The sequence below is a fragment of the Ciconia boyciana genome, chromosome 3 (genome assembly GCF_034638445.1).
Source record: "Ciconia boyciana chromosome 3, ASM3463844v1, whole genome shotgun sequence".
Taxonomy (NCBI): Eukaryota; Metazoa; Chordata; class Aves; order Ciconiiformes; family Ciconiidae; genus Ciconia; species Ciconia boyciana.
This window is the reverse complement of record NC_132936.1, coordinates 60,748,231-60,763,757: the sequence shown is the minus strand read 5'-3', so window position 1 is coordinate 60,763,757 and position 15,527 is coordinate 60,748,231.

Here is a 15,527-nt window from a genome sequence, read left to right as displayed (position 1 = left end):
GTGTAGATCTTCCCCAAGGGGAAGAGAGGGACAAATCTACATCCTGGTTGAGTTCTGTGACAAACTAGTTTAAAAATGGCATGAGCGGCCTACCCTGCTAGCACCATTTATCAGGAAGAGGTACTCCAGTAGAAGATAGATGACTTGTAATCCCAAGCAAAGGGATGCATTTTCTGCAGCCTAGAGTGCAATACCCTTTCCTTCTGTACGCTTAATGCCTTAACTTCGGCCGTTTCCTGCTCATCGTGTTTGCTCTAGTAGTCCTAATTGTTCTGACTGAGTGCATATCAGTTCTGTGGATTTCACTGAATGACAAAAATTAGCTGCAGCAATGCTATATTCCCTCTCTGGACCCAAAGGAAGAGGGCAGGCAAAAAAAAGCGGAAGGCAGGGAGGGGAAGTTCACAGAAGGATTACAGTACCTCTGGGATCCCGAGTTCAGGAAGTACAGCTTTCTAATCTCTGCTCTGGCATAAGCTTTACCAAATCAGTAGTCCGTTTATCTACCTGTGGGATGGACTATAATACTTACCTGTCTCACAGGGGCCTCATGAGCATTCATTAGTTACAATCCTTTGAAGATGGAGAGTGCTGGCACCATAATCATCTCCAGGTTCCTACGTGTCATCAGGGCACCCTCTGAGGAAAGCAGTTGTTTCTAAACTGCGGTTACTTACCATTTATTGTCTATTATGTATGTTTGAGTTTTTATCTGCTTGGATTTTCTTTACTGCATTTTTTTCTCTTTAGTTGGGTTGATAGAATCTCAAGATGAAATTCATTTGTTCAGTTTGTGGTGATGCTATCCTGGGGATTGCTATACCTGAGCCTTAGCCTTTGTATGCATCAGTTAATAGTAACTGGTCTCGCTGGAATTTAAGTGAGATAAAGAGAGCTATTCCAGGGCTTCTTGTTGTGTGAATTAGGTCTCTTGGTGCATCTGTAATGTTAGCTTGGAGTTTTTTGTGGTTTTAGGTCTGTTTTAATAATCCTGAAAAGCTTCTGATGTATTAATGCATCATTAATATGCAAGAATGTCTATTCTTTTGAAGGGCTAAGGTAAATAGATTAGGCATTTTGTTATTTTATTCTAAGTTCTTACACAAGCTGCATTTTTAGAAGTGTTTTAATTACATGGAGCATTGAAAGTTGAGGGAAAGAGCAATGGAATAAGGTGTTCTTGTTTCTTGACTTCCAGCAGTGGTGATAAAAGCCATGAGGGGTTCATATTAGAAACAGAGGAGTCTCAGTTCACCACCCTTCCTGGTTTTGAATAGGATGTTACTTTAGGCTCAGTTCTGGCCCTTGCTCTTGCCGGGTAGTACTTTAATCTAGAATTAGTTTCACCAATTTCAGTTACTTCATTCAGATGTACGATGATCGCTTCTTGCACTGCTGTTGTCCTCTCTCCAAGGGAATTGTGACAGGCTTCTTTAAATTCAGGTAAAGGAAATGGCTACACAATTTCCATTAACCTTGAAACAAGCTCTGAAAAATCTCATTTTGCATGTCTCCATTTTGTGTCACCCTTCGGCGCTGCTGACTTTAGCCATGTATTGGATCATGCCACAGGGACACACTGACAGCTAGCATAGCTCAGTGCAGTTCTGTGGAGTTTAGCAGGCTTTCAGCTACTCACATCAGCAATGAGTAATGTGTAGCCTTTAAACTTACAGAGCATGTGAACGGCAAGATGACTAGGTTGCATCCATCCTTGGTATAAATTCCTGGATTTATACGAGGGCTGAATTTATGATATCTATTTACCTGGGGGCTCAAAGCTGCCCCCATTATTCATTTTGAGCAGTATGCTGCAACTATGTTGTTCCACTGAGCATGGATTAAATTAATTGCTGTTGAAAGAACATGTAACTCCTTGAGTTCCAGTGAAGTGACACTGGGTTACACCTGCCACAGATTAATTCCTATGATTTCATCCAAGACTCTAACACAACTGGATAGTGAAACAAAGTTGAATCAGACTGTAATGTCTTAAGAGTGAGCAGTAAGGCTAGAAGAAGTGATCAGATATGGATGAATGAGTTAACTTACTTCTGATTCATATTTCAGACTCTGCAAGGCTATAGATTTTGAAGGTTAAGCAGTACATTTTATAGGAGACATAGTGCGGTTGGTTTGAGAGAAGGTGATGCATGGTCCTGCACTTTCATTTGCGTTTTCATAGCATGGAAGCTATCCATGCATTTTTAAGAAATGTGTGCAGTTGTATACATCCTCATGTATACAGTTGTGGATGCTTCATGCTTTGTATTCTGTGGCAAAGTTTCTATGATGCTCGGGCCCAGCAAAGTAGACATTCTGTGTAGATTCAGGTAAATTAGTGCTAGTGGTTTTGGTTCAGCTTGATGTGGTGTCGACTAATTGTGTTGATGGAGCAATTCTTTGCACTATGTAGCTTATTATACCTCATTACTCCCACTTCAGTTTCTAGTTTGCTGTAAAATGTAAAATGGCATCAGGAGGGATAAATTACAGAACTCTGCAGCAGAACCAGAAAGCTTTGCCAGCGCTGCAGAGGAGTAGTGGGGACTCAGGATATCTGGACAGATGTGGTGGATAGTTTGGGATTGCTGGGTAAGTGCGGAAAATGGATATCTCTGCTGAAAAGTCTGGCAGTGGTTTTTATAGTTTTACCTGATATCATCAGGCTTCATTCTTCAGTGAGGTGTGTGGTATCTATCATCATTCCTCTTCAGTTTGTTGAAGAGCTGCTGCATCTTCTTCAGGAGCCCAGATTCTGTGGCATTGTTTTTTGATTAAGATTATCTCCATCAATGGGATAGAAAGCTCTTGTAGCTAAACTAAGGGTGTGAGAGAGCCAGCTTTACATAGAGCAAGAATTTATAAAGGAACATTCTTTACCTGGTCACCCAGCTAAGATGCAGTAACAGTCAAGATCTCTCTGGAACATATGAAAGCTCATATTGGAGAGGCACTTGGGATGATAGTAGGCTGAGAAGGGTAGAGAAGGGAAGACTCGTATTTTAAACTCATTTAAAATTGTTAACTTGGTTTAGACTAGTTAGACACACAATCCAGTTATGATAGCTTAAGAGTTGATGCTCTCAGTTGAGTGCCCAGAACTGTCTTTGTATAAACTTTTAAACCAGAAGGAAGTAGGTCAAAGCTAAGTCACAGTGGGTGAGATTCAATATGAGTCTTAAACACACTTCAGCCTTTATCCGTAGGTGTCTATAGATAGGCCACATAACTAGCCACCCATTTAAGTCTATGGAGATGTAGGTAGGATTCAGGTGCCCATGTACAGATGCCTTGTGCCTTTTGAGATGCTGTAGGCTTTCTCAGACACCCACTCGGGGCTGGCAGATATGGCACAGGGCCTTTGGTCCCATGTCCCTCTGCAGTGGTAGCTGGACTCCAGGCAGGCTGTCCCAGGGCATCGCAGATGGCACTCCATGTGGTGCTCAGGCAGCTGCACTGAGCTCCTGGGCACTACGGTTACAAGAGTCTCTGAATCAACTCCGCTTACCCTGAAGTAGACACCAAAGGTGGAAAACAGTTGCTGTGACATCTAATGCCATTACAGAGGGTATGTGAGAACCATGCGTTGTTGCAGATACAACACAGGCCTTACAGGAGACCCGTGCCCTTTCTGGAGTGCTGTCTGGAAGTCAGATGGGATGTGATAGGGAATGTAAAATGGCCCTGGGCACCTGCCTTTGGACAACTGAATCACCCTTCAGGCTCCACTGGCTGTATTCATCAATTCTCCCTTGACAGTACCAGGACTTTAGACACTTAACCTGTGCAGACACCTCCACGGAGACGCTGAAAATTAAGCATGTTCATCTCAGGCTGAACCTCAGCACTGAAACAGACAGGTCATGCACAGAAGCCGACTTGGCCAATGGGTTGTGCCCTGGTAAGTCACCGACTTCTGCTCCTGGGGCTTTCATTTCTTGCTGGCAGTTACGCTTGCCCATACCTGAGCACTTGCATGCCTGGCAGAAGCCAAAGGTCTTTAGGGCAGCTGTGAGCAAAAGAGAGGCTGTTGCTAACGGGGCTGATTGATAGCTGCTGCACTGGTCAAGGCTGCAAGGCTTTTTTGTCCTGACGGCAGATGCTGAAGAATTGCATCACATGAACTTACACTTGTGACCTTTTTTCATATATAATGAGTTGTACATAAAAATTTCTGCTGTATGATGGCAGTGAGGGGACTGTACAATGTATACAAGGGACACCAAAGTTTTCATCTTTCCACTGTCCGTCTGTGGGTAGTAAGGTGGAATAACACCACAATACAATAATTACCATAATATTCTTTAACAATGGAAGTCTTGCTGATAGTTGAGCGTATTTAAATTAGGAGATGCCGTTTCTCATGATGCAGTGAAAGACAGTATTGTTAACTGCCAGTACCCATAACTTTACAGGTAATTGCAACTATGTGAGCCATGCTCTTGTTTGATTAAAGTGGCTTACCCAGTAATTGAAGGCTTATTGTAATATAATTGTAATTGTAATATACTGTGTTATTTCTGAACAATAGAGAAGTAAAGGCTAAAGGGTATCCAATGGAACAAACTACCTCCTGCATGCAAATAAATTATCCAGTTGCTGTTATAAGCAAGAAGCATTGTGTTCTGCCAGACTTGCAACAAAGAAATCATTATCTGTCTGGCCTGTGTGTTGAAGAACAATAATCTGTATTTCCAAAATTAAAACCATAATTAAGCTATTATTATGAGTCCACAACACAAGAATGAAGAAAATGATAGTGTTAAGCCCCTGAGTCTCGGATCCCCAATTAGCAACCCCTGAATCAGTGGTTCAGATTTTTCCCACGTAAGGATTGCTTCGCCTGGCTCTCCGTCGGTTATGGAGGCATCACCCCATGGGCCAGCTGAGTCACTGTAACACTTCTCTCATTACCCACCTGCCAAGCAGCACATTGCCAGGAAAGACAAAGTCTCATTGGGATGTACTTCAAATACTCTGGGAGGTGACTTAGGCTCTGTTAGTTACTGGAAACCAGAAAACTATACAGGAACCCTCTGACTGGTAAACAGTGGTCACAGATTTTTTTTGAGCTAATAAAAATAGGCTGAAATCACTTCTCATGCCCTTCTTCAGGGTTGTATTTCACTTTCCTTTGGGTGTGACTGGGATCTTGGTCTTGGTCATTGTGTCTAAATAGAATCATGGAAAAGAGAGTAAAAAAAGATGAAGGTGATCTTTCAAGGTTTCTACCACCAAGCAGGCCCTCTAAATTACAACTGAGAATATACAAGGGTGTGTGTATGTGTTTGTCCACATCCTTATTATTGTCAGATGTTAAGGCCAAGATCTTCATAAATCTTGTGTTTCGTGTGTGTTATTAATGTGTCATTGAATTTAAAAAGAAGACATTGTTCAGATCATATGGACACAGTGACAAATAGTAAAAGTTAGAAGTCCCTTGGTAGGTCTTCAGTATTGCCTAAGCTTCTGTAGAAAGTAAATGAGTGAGAACACTGTAGCTAAGGAATTTGCTACATTATCTAAGATGGCTGATGGTGCAAAAAAACCTTCAAATTTTGAAATACAAAACTGCAGTGAGTCAGAAAATATAGAGAACAATGTTAACATGACTCACTCACATCCTATCTCCAGGTTTAAGGCTGAAACTGATTGAGCAGAGTCTGGAATACCCTGCATGGTTAGGATCAAAACAAAAGCAAGATGACTAGGGTTTTTTGGTTTTGTAATAGAAACTTTGAGGGAAAAACATGATCCAGAGCAAGTAGTAAAGAAGTTCCAGGTAAAATATGTTTTACCAGCATACTATCATCACCAAATTTTCTATCCCATCTGTTATTCATGTAGCTTCATTCTTCCTCAATACTTCCTCCAGCCAAAGAGCTGATAAGTATTGATCTGGGACACTGGCTCTCTCCTGTGATTCATATCCTTCATTTATGATGTAAGGAAATGTCTTTTGGCAGAGGGTGTATTACTGGGAAGTTTGTTGGGCTAGAGAAGTCGTAATCTTTTCAAGAGTGCTGTGAAAAGTCAGTGATTGCTCAAGCGCATAAACACGTCCATCCCTCAGCTCCACTGCCTCAGATTAACACTGTACATTGCAAATATCTATAAGCCTTCGCAGCGAGTTGTGAACAACACAGCCTTGAAACCAGTAACTAGGCTCTTTTTTGCCTCCTGTGGCTCCTTTGAAGTGGCTCCTTTAACCACTGCCTTCCTCAAAACTGCTCCTTCCTTGTGCCCAGACCAGTTCTCCAGCCACATCACTTTCTGCCCTGCACACCCATGTTTTGCCGGTGAGCATATGTAATGCTGCTCAGGTGCTAAGGCCACTCACGTGTCCAAGAGATCTTGAAACAGGTTTTTTTTTTAAGTAGATGTTCCTTTACTTCCTGGCCATGCGATCCTAATTGCTTTAGCATGCATGGCCTAAACTGGGACAGTCGCACGGTAGGAATGCTGCTCTGCTCCCATCTCTGCTCCAAACCGGGACACTCAGCTGTGAACCCAGCTGTCTACTAGTCCAGTGAAATGTCACTGTCCTGGATTTTGGTGTTTGGAGTAGAGGTCTCTCCCTGTCCCTTTGCATGTGTTTCTCTGACTTCCAGACCACAACATATGCATGCAATGACACACCTGCTTGGGTGGACATAGGCATCAATGCACCCAGCTGAGGATTCAGTCCCAAAATTTGCTTTTTAATTCTGACTGTGTTAGGCAGCTCTTTGCTCTGCTTTCTGAGGATCCCTGTAGGGACCTTGTTTTCAGGATACACTGCAGGGGGGGGAACCATCTTGATATTGGGAAATGCCATATGTGACAGGGAAGGAAGGAGTTGGATTTCTAATCTAGCTCCAAGGCTTTCAAGAAATCCAGGACAGTCCTTCATTTTCATTAATTTTAGATAGCATGTGTATCTTAAGATGGCAGAATCAACAGTTCTCAAAATCTCATCTGTCTACCTAAAGGGGGACTACTGGGGGTGGCTCCACATTGCCATACCCCGTTGGCTCCTCCACCAAATGGCACCGGGGGGATTGCACACAGAGGTGGGTGCCCAGGGGAGCCGGTGGAGTGGTGATGTGCGTGTGGTCCCTCTCTTGTCTCTTCCCTCACGCTCACGCTGACTGGAGCGACCTGCAGCGCTCAGCTGCCTTCTGGGCACAAGTCTGCGCTGGAGAAACTTTCCCTGAGCCAGACAAGGTGGCAGCATGTGTGGCACAAGGTATGTCTGGTTCAGCTGCTTTGGCCATTAACGGTGTCCTCCAGAGATTGCTTTCCTGTTGCTGAACGTGGGGGTAGGCTCGAGTGTAATGTTAGAGGGGGCTCTGCTCTTCCAAGCATCATCCTTCGGGTGCGATGTAAAGCTGCAGTCCTGGCTGCTAACAGATACCACTGATCCGGTGGCACATCTTCTGTAAGGAAATAGTACTGTCCTACCGAGGATTTAAGAAATCATAAGTTGTTTGTCTGTGCCCTTCCTTCCCCCAAAATCATAAAAATGAATTAAAAGTTTTAAGTTTAGAGAGTAAAACAAGTCACTCAATGGGCAGCAAAAATAAGGAAGCTGATTTTCCTTTGGATTTGTGTCTTCTGGCCCCAGCCCTTCCCTTTTCCCCCCAGTGACCCTGCCTCTGCTGCATGCTCCCCACAGCACCCTCGCAGACAGGTCTAGAAGTCTGTACCTGCTGACTGGCAGCCCGGGACCTGTCTGTCGAATGCCTACTTTGTACAAACTTAATTTTCTTGGTTTTTTTTTTTTCCAAATCGGGGTGAGACTGGCTAGCAAGCTGAGAAGTTGCTGGGACAGCTAGCTGCCAGGTGGCTAGCATGACAGCACAAGATTTTTTCCTCTAAGAAAGAAGATTATAAAGTTTATGTTTTGTATTTGTCTTCCAAATTTGGAGGCTTCAGTGTTTGTTTGAGTCACTGGGTAAATTTTGTTTGGAAAAGAATAGGTAAGCTGTTATTCTTGTCTAAATGCATGACTATGGGAGCTAGGAATGCAGGCACTGTGTATCCTGACAAAGGGTAAAATTATGGACTGGCTACAGATGGGATGGAAGTGATGTTTTAGTTTTACCTACCTAGATTTCTCTGTGTGTTGAGAGCACATTTGCCATGTGCTGCTTTTTTTTTTTTTTTTGCTACCTGCCCTCAGTGAGTATTGTTGTTTATTATATCCAGAAAGGCGGTAATTTATACATATAAAGAATTCCTTAGTCCTGTTTCCTTCAGCTGATTCCCGTCTGTGGCCATATCCCTCTCATCCTTGGCAGTGTTACTGTATGTCTTATCTGCGTCGTAGATAGCTAGGTGTGGGAACATTTTTCTGGAGCTTTGACCATTCTCGGTGCTTTTGCCTGAACTATTTCTAGTTAAACCACCTCTTTCTTGAACTGTGGTACCTTAAGGTGACACTGTACTTCAGCTGAGACTTCTAGCAGTACTGAGTAGAACAGAAGAATTGCTTTATGTATATTACAGGCTGTATTCTGCGTGTGTGTGCCAGTATGATGTTTGCTTTCCTTGTGATATCATGACACTGTTTGCATTCAGCTGTGAATTACCACTGCTGCCTAAGGGGCCTTTTCTTATTGCTCTGTGAATTTGTATATTCCTGCCTTCATGTAGTGCTCTGCATTCTCCCCTTTGAATTTCATCTTGCTGCTTCACAGAAACCCATGGGAACCTTCTCAGCCTTTGGCTGCAGCCTTCTGAGACTCGTTCTTGTGCTTAGCTGAGCAAAGAGACTCTGTGAGCTTCAGACCGGCTTCAGCAGAGCTCGTGCAAAGGAACACGTGTTTGTGCTGACAGCTTTATATGGAATTATAAGTCACTGTTATTGCTTACACAAAAAATGATATGCAAAGACACCTTAACTACAGATCTGTGTCACTGTATTAAAGAATCAAGTTAAAAGCTGTCTAAGAAAATGTGCAGTGGTGTCAATGCATCTTCTAAATAAGCCACTTTATCTAGATGCTTTGCATTGCCTGTTGCCTTACAGCAAGCCAAGAATGTCCACTTTTCAAATTAATATTGAAATTCCTCATGATACTGTCAACTATCTTTCAAAACATAGCAGTTATTACTTTCCCCCGGGGGAGACAGCTGAAGGATGATGAGGATGCTTCTGCAGCTCCCACTTGTACTAATAAATAATACAATGCATGGTGCTGCTGGTGTGATTTTTTATGAAGTAACATTTCAGTAAAAGCTGGTTACAAAACACACTAAGTATGATTTATAGGCCTGAAATTATGACTATCCAGCATTCCTGAGCAATGACTTATTTATTCTTGTAGTCAGAAGACAAAGCTTTCTATATTGAAAAATAGTTGATACCTCTTTAATTACAGCTTAGATACAATGTGGACATTGTGCTTTTTAACCACCCACTGACAGTCACTAAAGTGCAGTGGACCTGCATTTCCTAATGTATGAAATTGCTCCTAGGATTCTGCAGGACCCATGAGAAAATTGCAAAGAATTCTTACTTATTCCTGAGCAAGTGTTTCTCGGCTGAATAAAACTTCTAAGTCTTTCTAAAAGCTTCATTCTTAAGACCTTATATTGAGATGGCCCCCTAATGGTGTACCAGAATCTCAGCTTAAGGTGCCCGGCTGACTTTCAAATACTTACTTTTAATTATCGTTCTTTTCTTTTCCCCGGGATTAATTTTGCAAATGTAAGTCTCAGGGTGCATGTGCTTAAGGAATTGTCTTATGTTGACATTTCTCCCTTTTATAAAAAAGCAAAACAAACCAAAACAAGAAATTGATCTCTCAAGCAAGATTTCCACTACCGTGAGAATCCTTGGTTCTCTTTTCTCCTTCCCTCTAAGCAGCAAGCACGATATGTCTAGGCTTCAGTAATGCATTAGACACAGCACATGTAAGGTTGTAGGAAACAGGATGTGAAAAGAAACCACAGATGAGAGATGCTAATTACATCATTTGATGCACTACTGGAGCTCAGATAACACTGCTAAGGTAAAAGGGCTCATATAGAGTAGAATATATACTTGTACGTAAGATGATCTGGAGAGCTATCACCAAAAGATACTCCAAAGAGGATTTGTCTTGATGGAGAACAGCGAGCGGCTCAGCCCTCACTATTCATTAACAATAATGTAAACAACTTAATTAACATTCAGGAAGACTGTTCATTTATTACAAATCCCATTAGGAAGTGAGCTGAGCATCCATGGTGAGGAGAAGGATACAGAAATAACACGGTATATTGCGAACATGTAGAAATGGGCCAAACCTGTAGCCCAAGAGGTCAGGCTGTGCTCTTGGGATTCATTTCAGGGATGACTACAAGAGACTAAGATCTGTGAATGCTCCCTCCCAGGCTTTCAAGGTGTTTAAAACTATAAAGGTGGCTCATCTAATGTCCTCCCTCTTTTAGAGGGGTTTGATCCAAAATCCAGTCTCCACCTGGTCCTCCACTCCAGTCCTTCCGTCCCTGACCCCAGTGCACATACACATGCACGTGGGACGTCCAAATCACGCGATCTTGTTCTCAGCAGAACTGGGTTAGTTATCCTACATATGGCCCATCTACTGAACAGAAGGCAGGGGCTGGTGGGTAGAAATGTGTTTCAGAAAGAAGTAACTAGAATCTGGAAAAAATAGAAGCTCATCACACTCTGGGAATAGTCAAAGTCACTCCTCAATGGAAGGGAGACACTGGAAGAGCAGTAGTATCTCAGATACTGTCAGTGAATAGTGTGACAGCAAGACATAAGCATCTGACATGGAGGCATCATCACCAAAAGTGACAGAATTGTGCACTCAGGCCACTGTTCAAGAAATCTCCTGATTTAAAAACAGAGTGAGTGACAGCTCCTTGCTCAGCTATTTGGTCTCTGGCTTGCAAAACCAGATGCTCTTCTATCAGCTAGTTGAGGAGTGGGGAGCAGTGGGGAGAAAGGGGTGGTAAAAGGATGACCTTGGGTTTATGTATTATTTTGGACATTACTTTTCCAATAACTAGCAGGGGTACACCAATATCTGTCAGTGTCATGTGAAGATAATTTACCCATTTTTAGTCCCCTCCTGCGGTCTGAAACTGTAAATCCTGTTTCCAGAGAACAGAATTATTAGAGTAGCTATATGATAGATTTTGTTGTCATTTACTCACTGGAGGTTTCTTTTATGAACAAAGCATCACCGTGAAAAATAACTTCCTTTATCATTTTGAATTATGCTTTTGCTGCAAGATGTTTTTCGAAGTTTCTACCATTGTTCAACTTTGACAGCAGAATAAAACAGTATGTCATTTCTTATAAAAAAGGAACATACCGTTGAGCAGGTTATGTTGATTTGCCCAAGAAATTTTATCCACATTTTTCTTTTTCATAGAAGCCTATTTTATGGGCTGATGTATATTTATATGGTGCATTGATAATATAGTGAGAATCAAGCCATTTGTGAAACCAGGTATTTTGTGCTATAGCATAAAGTAGAAAGGGGAACGGCCCTCCTGTTTTTCAGTCACATAAAACCCCCCAAACTCACAAAAGCAGTTTCTTAATCTCATGCTCTGGGAAAGTACGTGTTTCACTATGTCACGTCCCACTGGGGGGGAGGGAGAAGGAAAACTATGACGCTGAATAAGTCATGTGAAGGGTGTGAGTCTGGCATGTAGCTAAGGGAAAAGAGGTGGCCTTCCCATTGAGTCACAAGGTTCAGAAGGGACACCCTTGCTTTCTAAACTCCTTCTCAGAGAGGAGTCTAGGTGTGGCTGGATCCAGTCTTAGTCTCAGATTTGGTCAAGGGTTTATGTCTAAGGGTTATGAGGACGGTAAGGGCAGCCACACGGCAGAGTCAGCGTTTGCCTGCCAGGTCCCTCTCCACCCCACTTGGGAGTGACTCAGATTCGCAAATTCCCTCAGACTAAATTAAGGTGAAACGACACCAGACGATCAATGAGGCACTTTATTTGTGGTGGGAACAACTTGAACATGGAACGCATCAACTTGGAAAACTGGGAAAGCATAGAGAGGTTGGCAATGGTGGGATCTTATTGGAAAGGAAAGAAGAGGGTAGAGAGAGAGAGATCACCACCCTTGGATCCCATGATGACGATGACTGGCATGGCAATCCTCCGGTGGTGGGTGCACACCTGGTTCCCTGGGGGTGTCTTTTATACTCTAGTCCCTGTCTCCGATTACGCCCCTTGAGGACTTACATGGTTCTTGTTCTAGAAAGTTCTGAATCTTCTGTGCAGGTGCCAGTGTGGGGGGTGGTCACGAGGGGTCTCTCGGGTGGTCATAAGCCCCTTGCTCAGATCAACTCGGTGTGAGCTCTGGCCACATATGGTAAGTCATTACATAAGGTGCATCAGAACCCAGGACTGCGTGTCCTCCGACACGGTCTCCATGTCCCGTGCTAGCCAACCCCTGCCATTGCCATGCAAACCGCACCTCGCCTCGCCACGATGTTTGAGACATTAACTCTTTCAGTCTCTCATACGCTAGTGCAAGGTATTGGTTGCCGTACCAGCCCCCCCTGGATGATGGCTGTGTGAACATCTGTAGAACTTTATTAACCTGTTTAGCCATAGGTGCACTGGAGTAGACTATGAATGAGTAGAGATTATTTCATGCATAGATTAAATAATAGTGACAGTATATTTTCCAGTTTCTTGCTTATCTGCAGCCAGCCATGCCTCTGTTCCCATCTCTGCATTAATTTATCTCATCTCTGGTTTCCTCCTATAGGCACATCAAGAGCTAAAGAAATTGAAACCTATTGGTTTCATTCTCGGATCATTTATCCTAGTGCTTTATTCCCTTTATACAAGAAAAAGCGGTTGCTGTTGCTAGTTTAATTTTGTTCACATCACCCTTTTAAAGGTGGTGGACCAGCTGACAACTCTTTTCCCTTCTGTCCCTGTTATATTGCATCCTAATTTTGTGGTACCTGCAGATTTTCTTCTGCCTCCACAGTACTGATTACAGAAAAAGTTGTGCTGGCAATTTTATCCAAGAGAGGCTGCTTACCCTACCCTCCTTTCCCCAGGCTGAGGCTCCGTGATTACAAGCATGTCTGGTAGTGAGACAGTTTGGTTTCACTTTACTTCATAGCCTTCATAAGAAGAAACAACTGAAGTAAGATAAGCAAGGGAGAGGTGTGAAGAGAAGGAAAAAGAGGAGACTCAGAAGTCAAATGCACTCAGTTTGCCACTCAGGTAGCAGTTAGATTTGTCAGTGAGAATATCCAAGGTGGATTAGAAGAAGGAGAGGAATGGAGGTAGTGAAGAAGAAAGGAGGAGGAAAGGACACTTAGATGGAAAGTGGAGAGGACAGGAGGAAGAAGCAAGAATAGAGGTGAATGTGAGACGACGCTTTCCCTCCATGTGTGACCACAATGACCAGAGCTTCAAAAGTTCAGCTGGAGACAGGAAATTCAGAAGATACATTTACCTAACTGAAAAAAACCCAGTGAGAAAGGAGATGGTTAATGACTCAAAACCAAATCCATCTACAGAGTCTATGTGAGCTAAGCACGACAGAGTAATTTAGATGTCTGCACAGTGTAAGCGTGCATTGAGAGAGGAAGGTGGAGAGTACTGTACCTGTTATCCACCTCCCCATGAACAGCCCAGATTGGATGAGGTAAGGTTGAGATGGAAACAGAGCCACAAGGTGCTGAAATACGTCTTAAGACTACTCCTAGGAAATACTTAGTAAATTCTAACAAGCAGCACCACACGGCCAGTTTCAAAGATCCTCAAAGGTCCATTTTCGTGCTGACATATGCGTGATCATTCTCAGACAGCTTTATATCTAAAAAGATGTTTAACAAATGTTCTTCAGGCAAGATGCACTTCTAGCCAGCCTTCTGCAGGAGTGCAGAGAGATGATTTTTAAGAAATTGAATGACTGTCTTGTGTATGAGGGATTGATACGGGCATTATTAGTACTCTGAAATGCTCTAGAGAACAGTATCCACAAAAATTTCATCCACCCATGAAAAAACATAAATCTCTGTGCCAAACCAATCGATGGGTACTCTTGTTTCTCAAAGGCAAATGCAATTAGCATTCTGGGCCTGAAAGAGCAGGCCTAGGAATATCAATGATAAGTTAGGAGAGGAAGATGTAAGGGACAGACGGGTTATTATAATGGTGAACAAACATGCTGACTTAACTTGTCTTTAAATTATACCAGTTTATTAGAAAATAGTAGGAAAAATCTAATCCCCTGTTAACAAGAGGCCATATGGGAGAATTTTTTGAGGATGTGTAACTGCAGAGTACCCTTGCTGCATAGGAGTGCAAGGTCTTTACCATGTAAGCTTTGTGCTAAGTAATGGCAATGAAGTAGCAGACCTGAGCCTGAAAACGTGACAGTACTGCCCAAGCCCTCCCTGTTGGGCTTAGGCAAGCCTGAAACTGCAGCTTCAGCTGATGCTTGCAGAATGTCACTGTGAAGAGCAGCTCCCATGATCAGCTGTTATGTCATGCTGTGCAGATTTTTTTGTTTGAATTCTTGCAACTTCATGTGAACCATGCGAACAAAACCCAGTGCTGTCTCTGAAAATAACAATGCATAGCAATTAAGTGCAAGAGTCATGGTACATTAATGCTGCATCATAAAGTTAAGCCTTCAATAAGTTTCAGAGCCTAAAACCACAGAAACAAAAAAATGAATGACAGTGGTTCATGAGGGCTATAGAGGAATACTTCTGAATTAATAACAATATTCATGTGCTGCTTTCCCATCAGCATATCAACCACAAGTATCCAGAGGCAGTTGGTAGAGGGTATGGCACAAGACCTTCATTGTGGGGGATGACTGGTGATGGTCCCATTCTGCTCATGGGTCCTTCTGCTGCCGCTTTGCTACAGGGTACAGCAAAACCTGGCATTTATTTAGTGCGTTGATCAGCCTGACAGCTCTGCTCTGGTGGCTCAGAATAAAGCTGCTGGAACAATTTAAATGAAGGGTTCAGCAGTTCAGAGCTTAAACTGTTTATGATACCTTGACACTGGATTCCCTTATTCAGGTCTTCACTAACATGGAGCCAGGTGAGAGAACAAGCTACAGCTTGGTCAGACAGATCTGAAGCCTGGGCCATAACAGTTGCTTTTTACATTTTTCTGCCTCTTTGTTACTGATTATAATTCCCTGAGCAGCTTAACTGTCAGAAATAGCACCTCATTTGTGTTTATCATACTGACCATAACTGATATTATTCCAGACCTGTTCTTTAATAATTAACACACTATGAATTTGCCTCACAATTAACACCCATTCAGTTTAGCTCCCATTTTTAGGAAAGTTGTTAGTAATCCTACTCTGTTCATAATCTTCTGGAAATTACTTTAAATTGACCCTTAAGGTTTTGAGGTATTTTGTAACTGGGAAGCAATTGTCAGGAAAGAAGTTTCACACAGATTTAGTCACAGCTACTTGCAGTACTTAATCAGATCTCCAGTAAGCTCGTATGAGTCCCCATTAGCTCTTACTCAGTTAGCATGTAAGATTATTGACTCCCAATTTT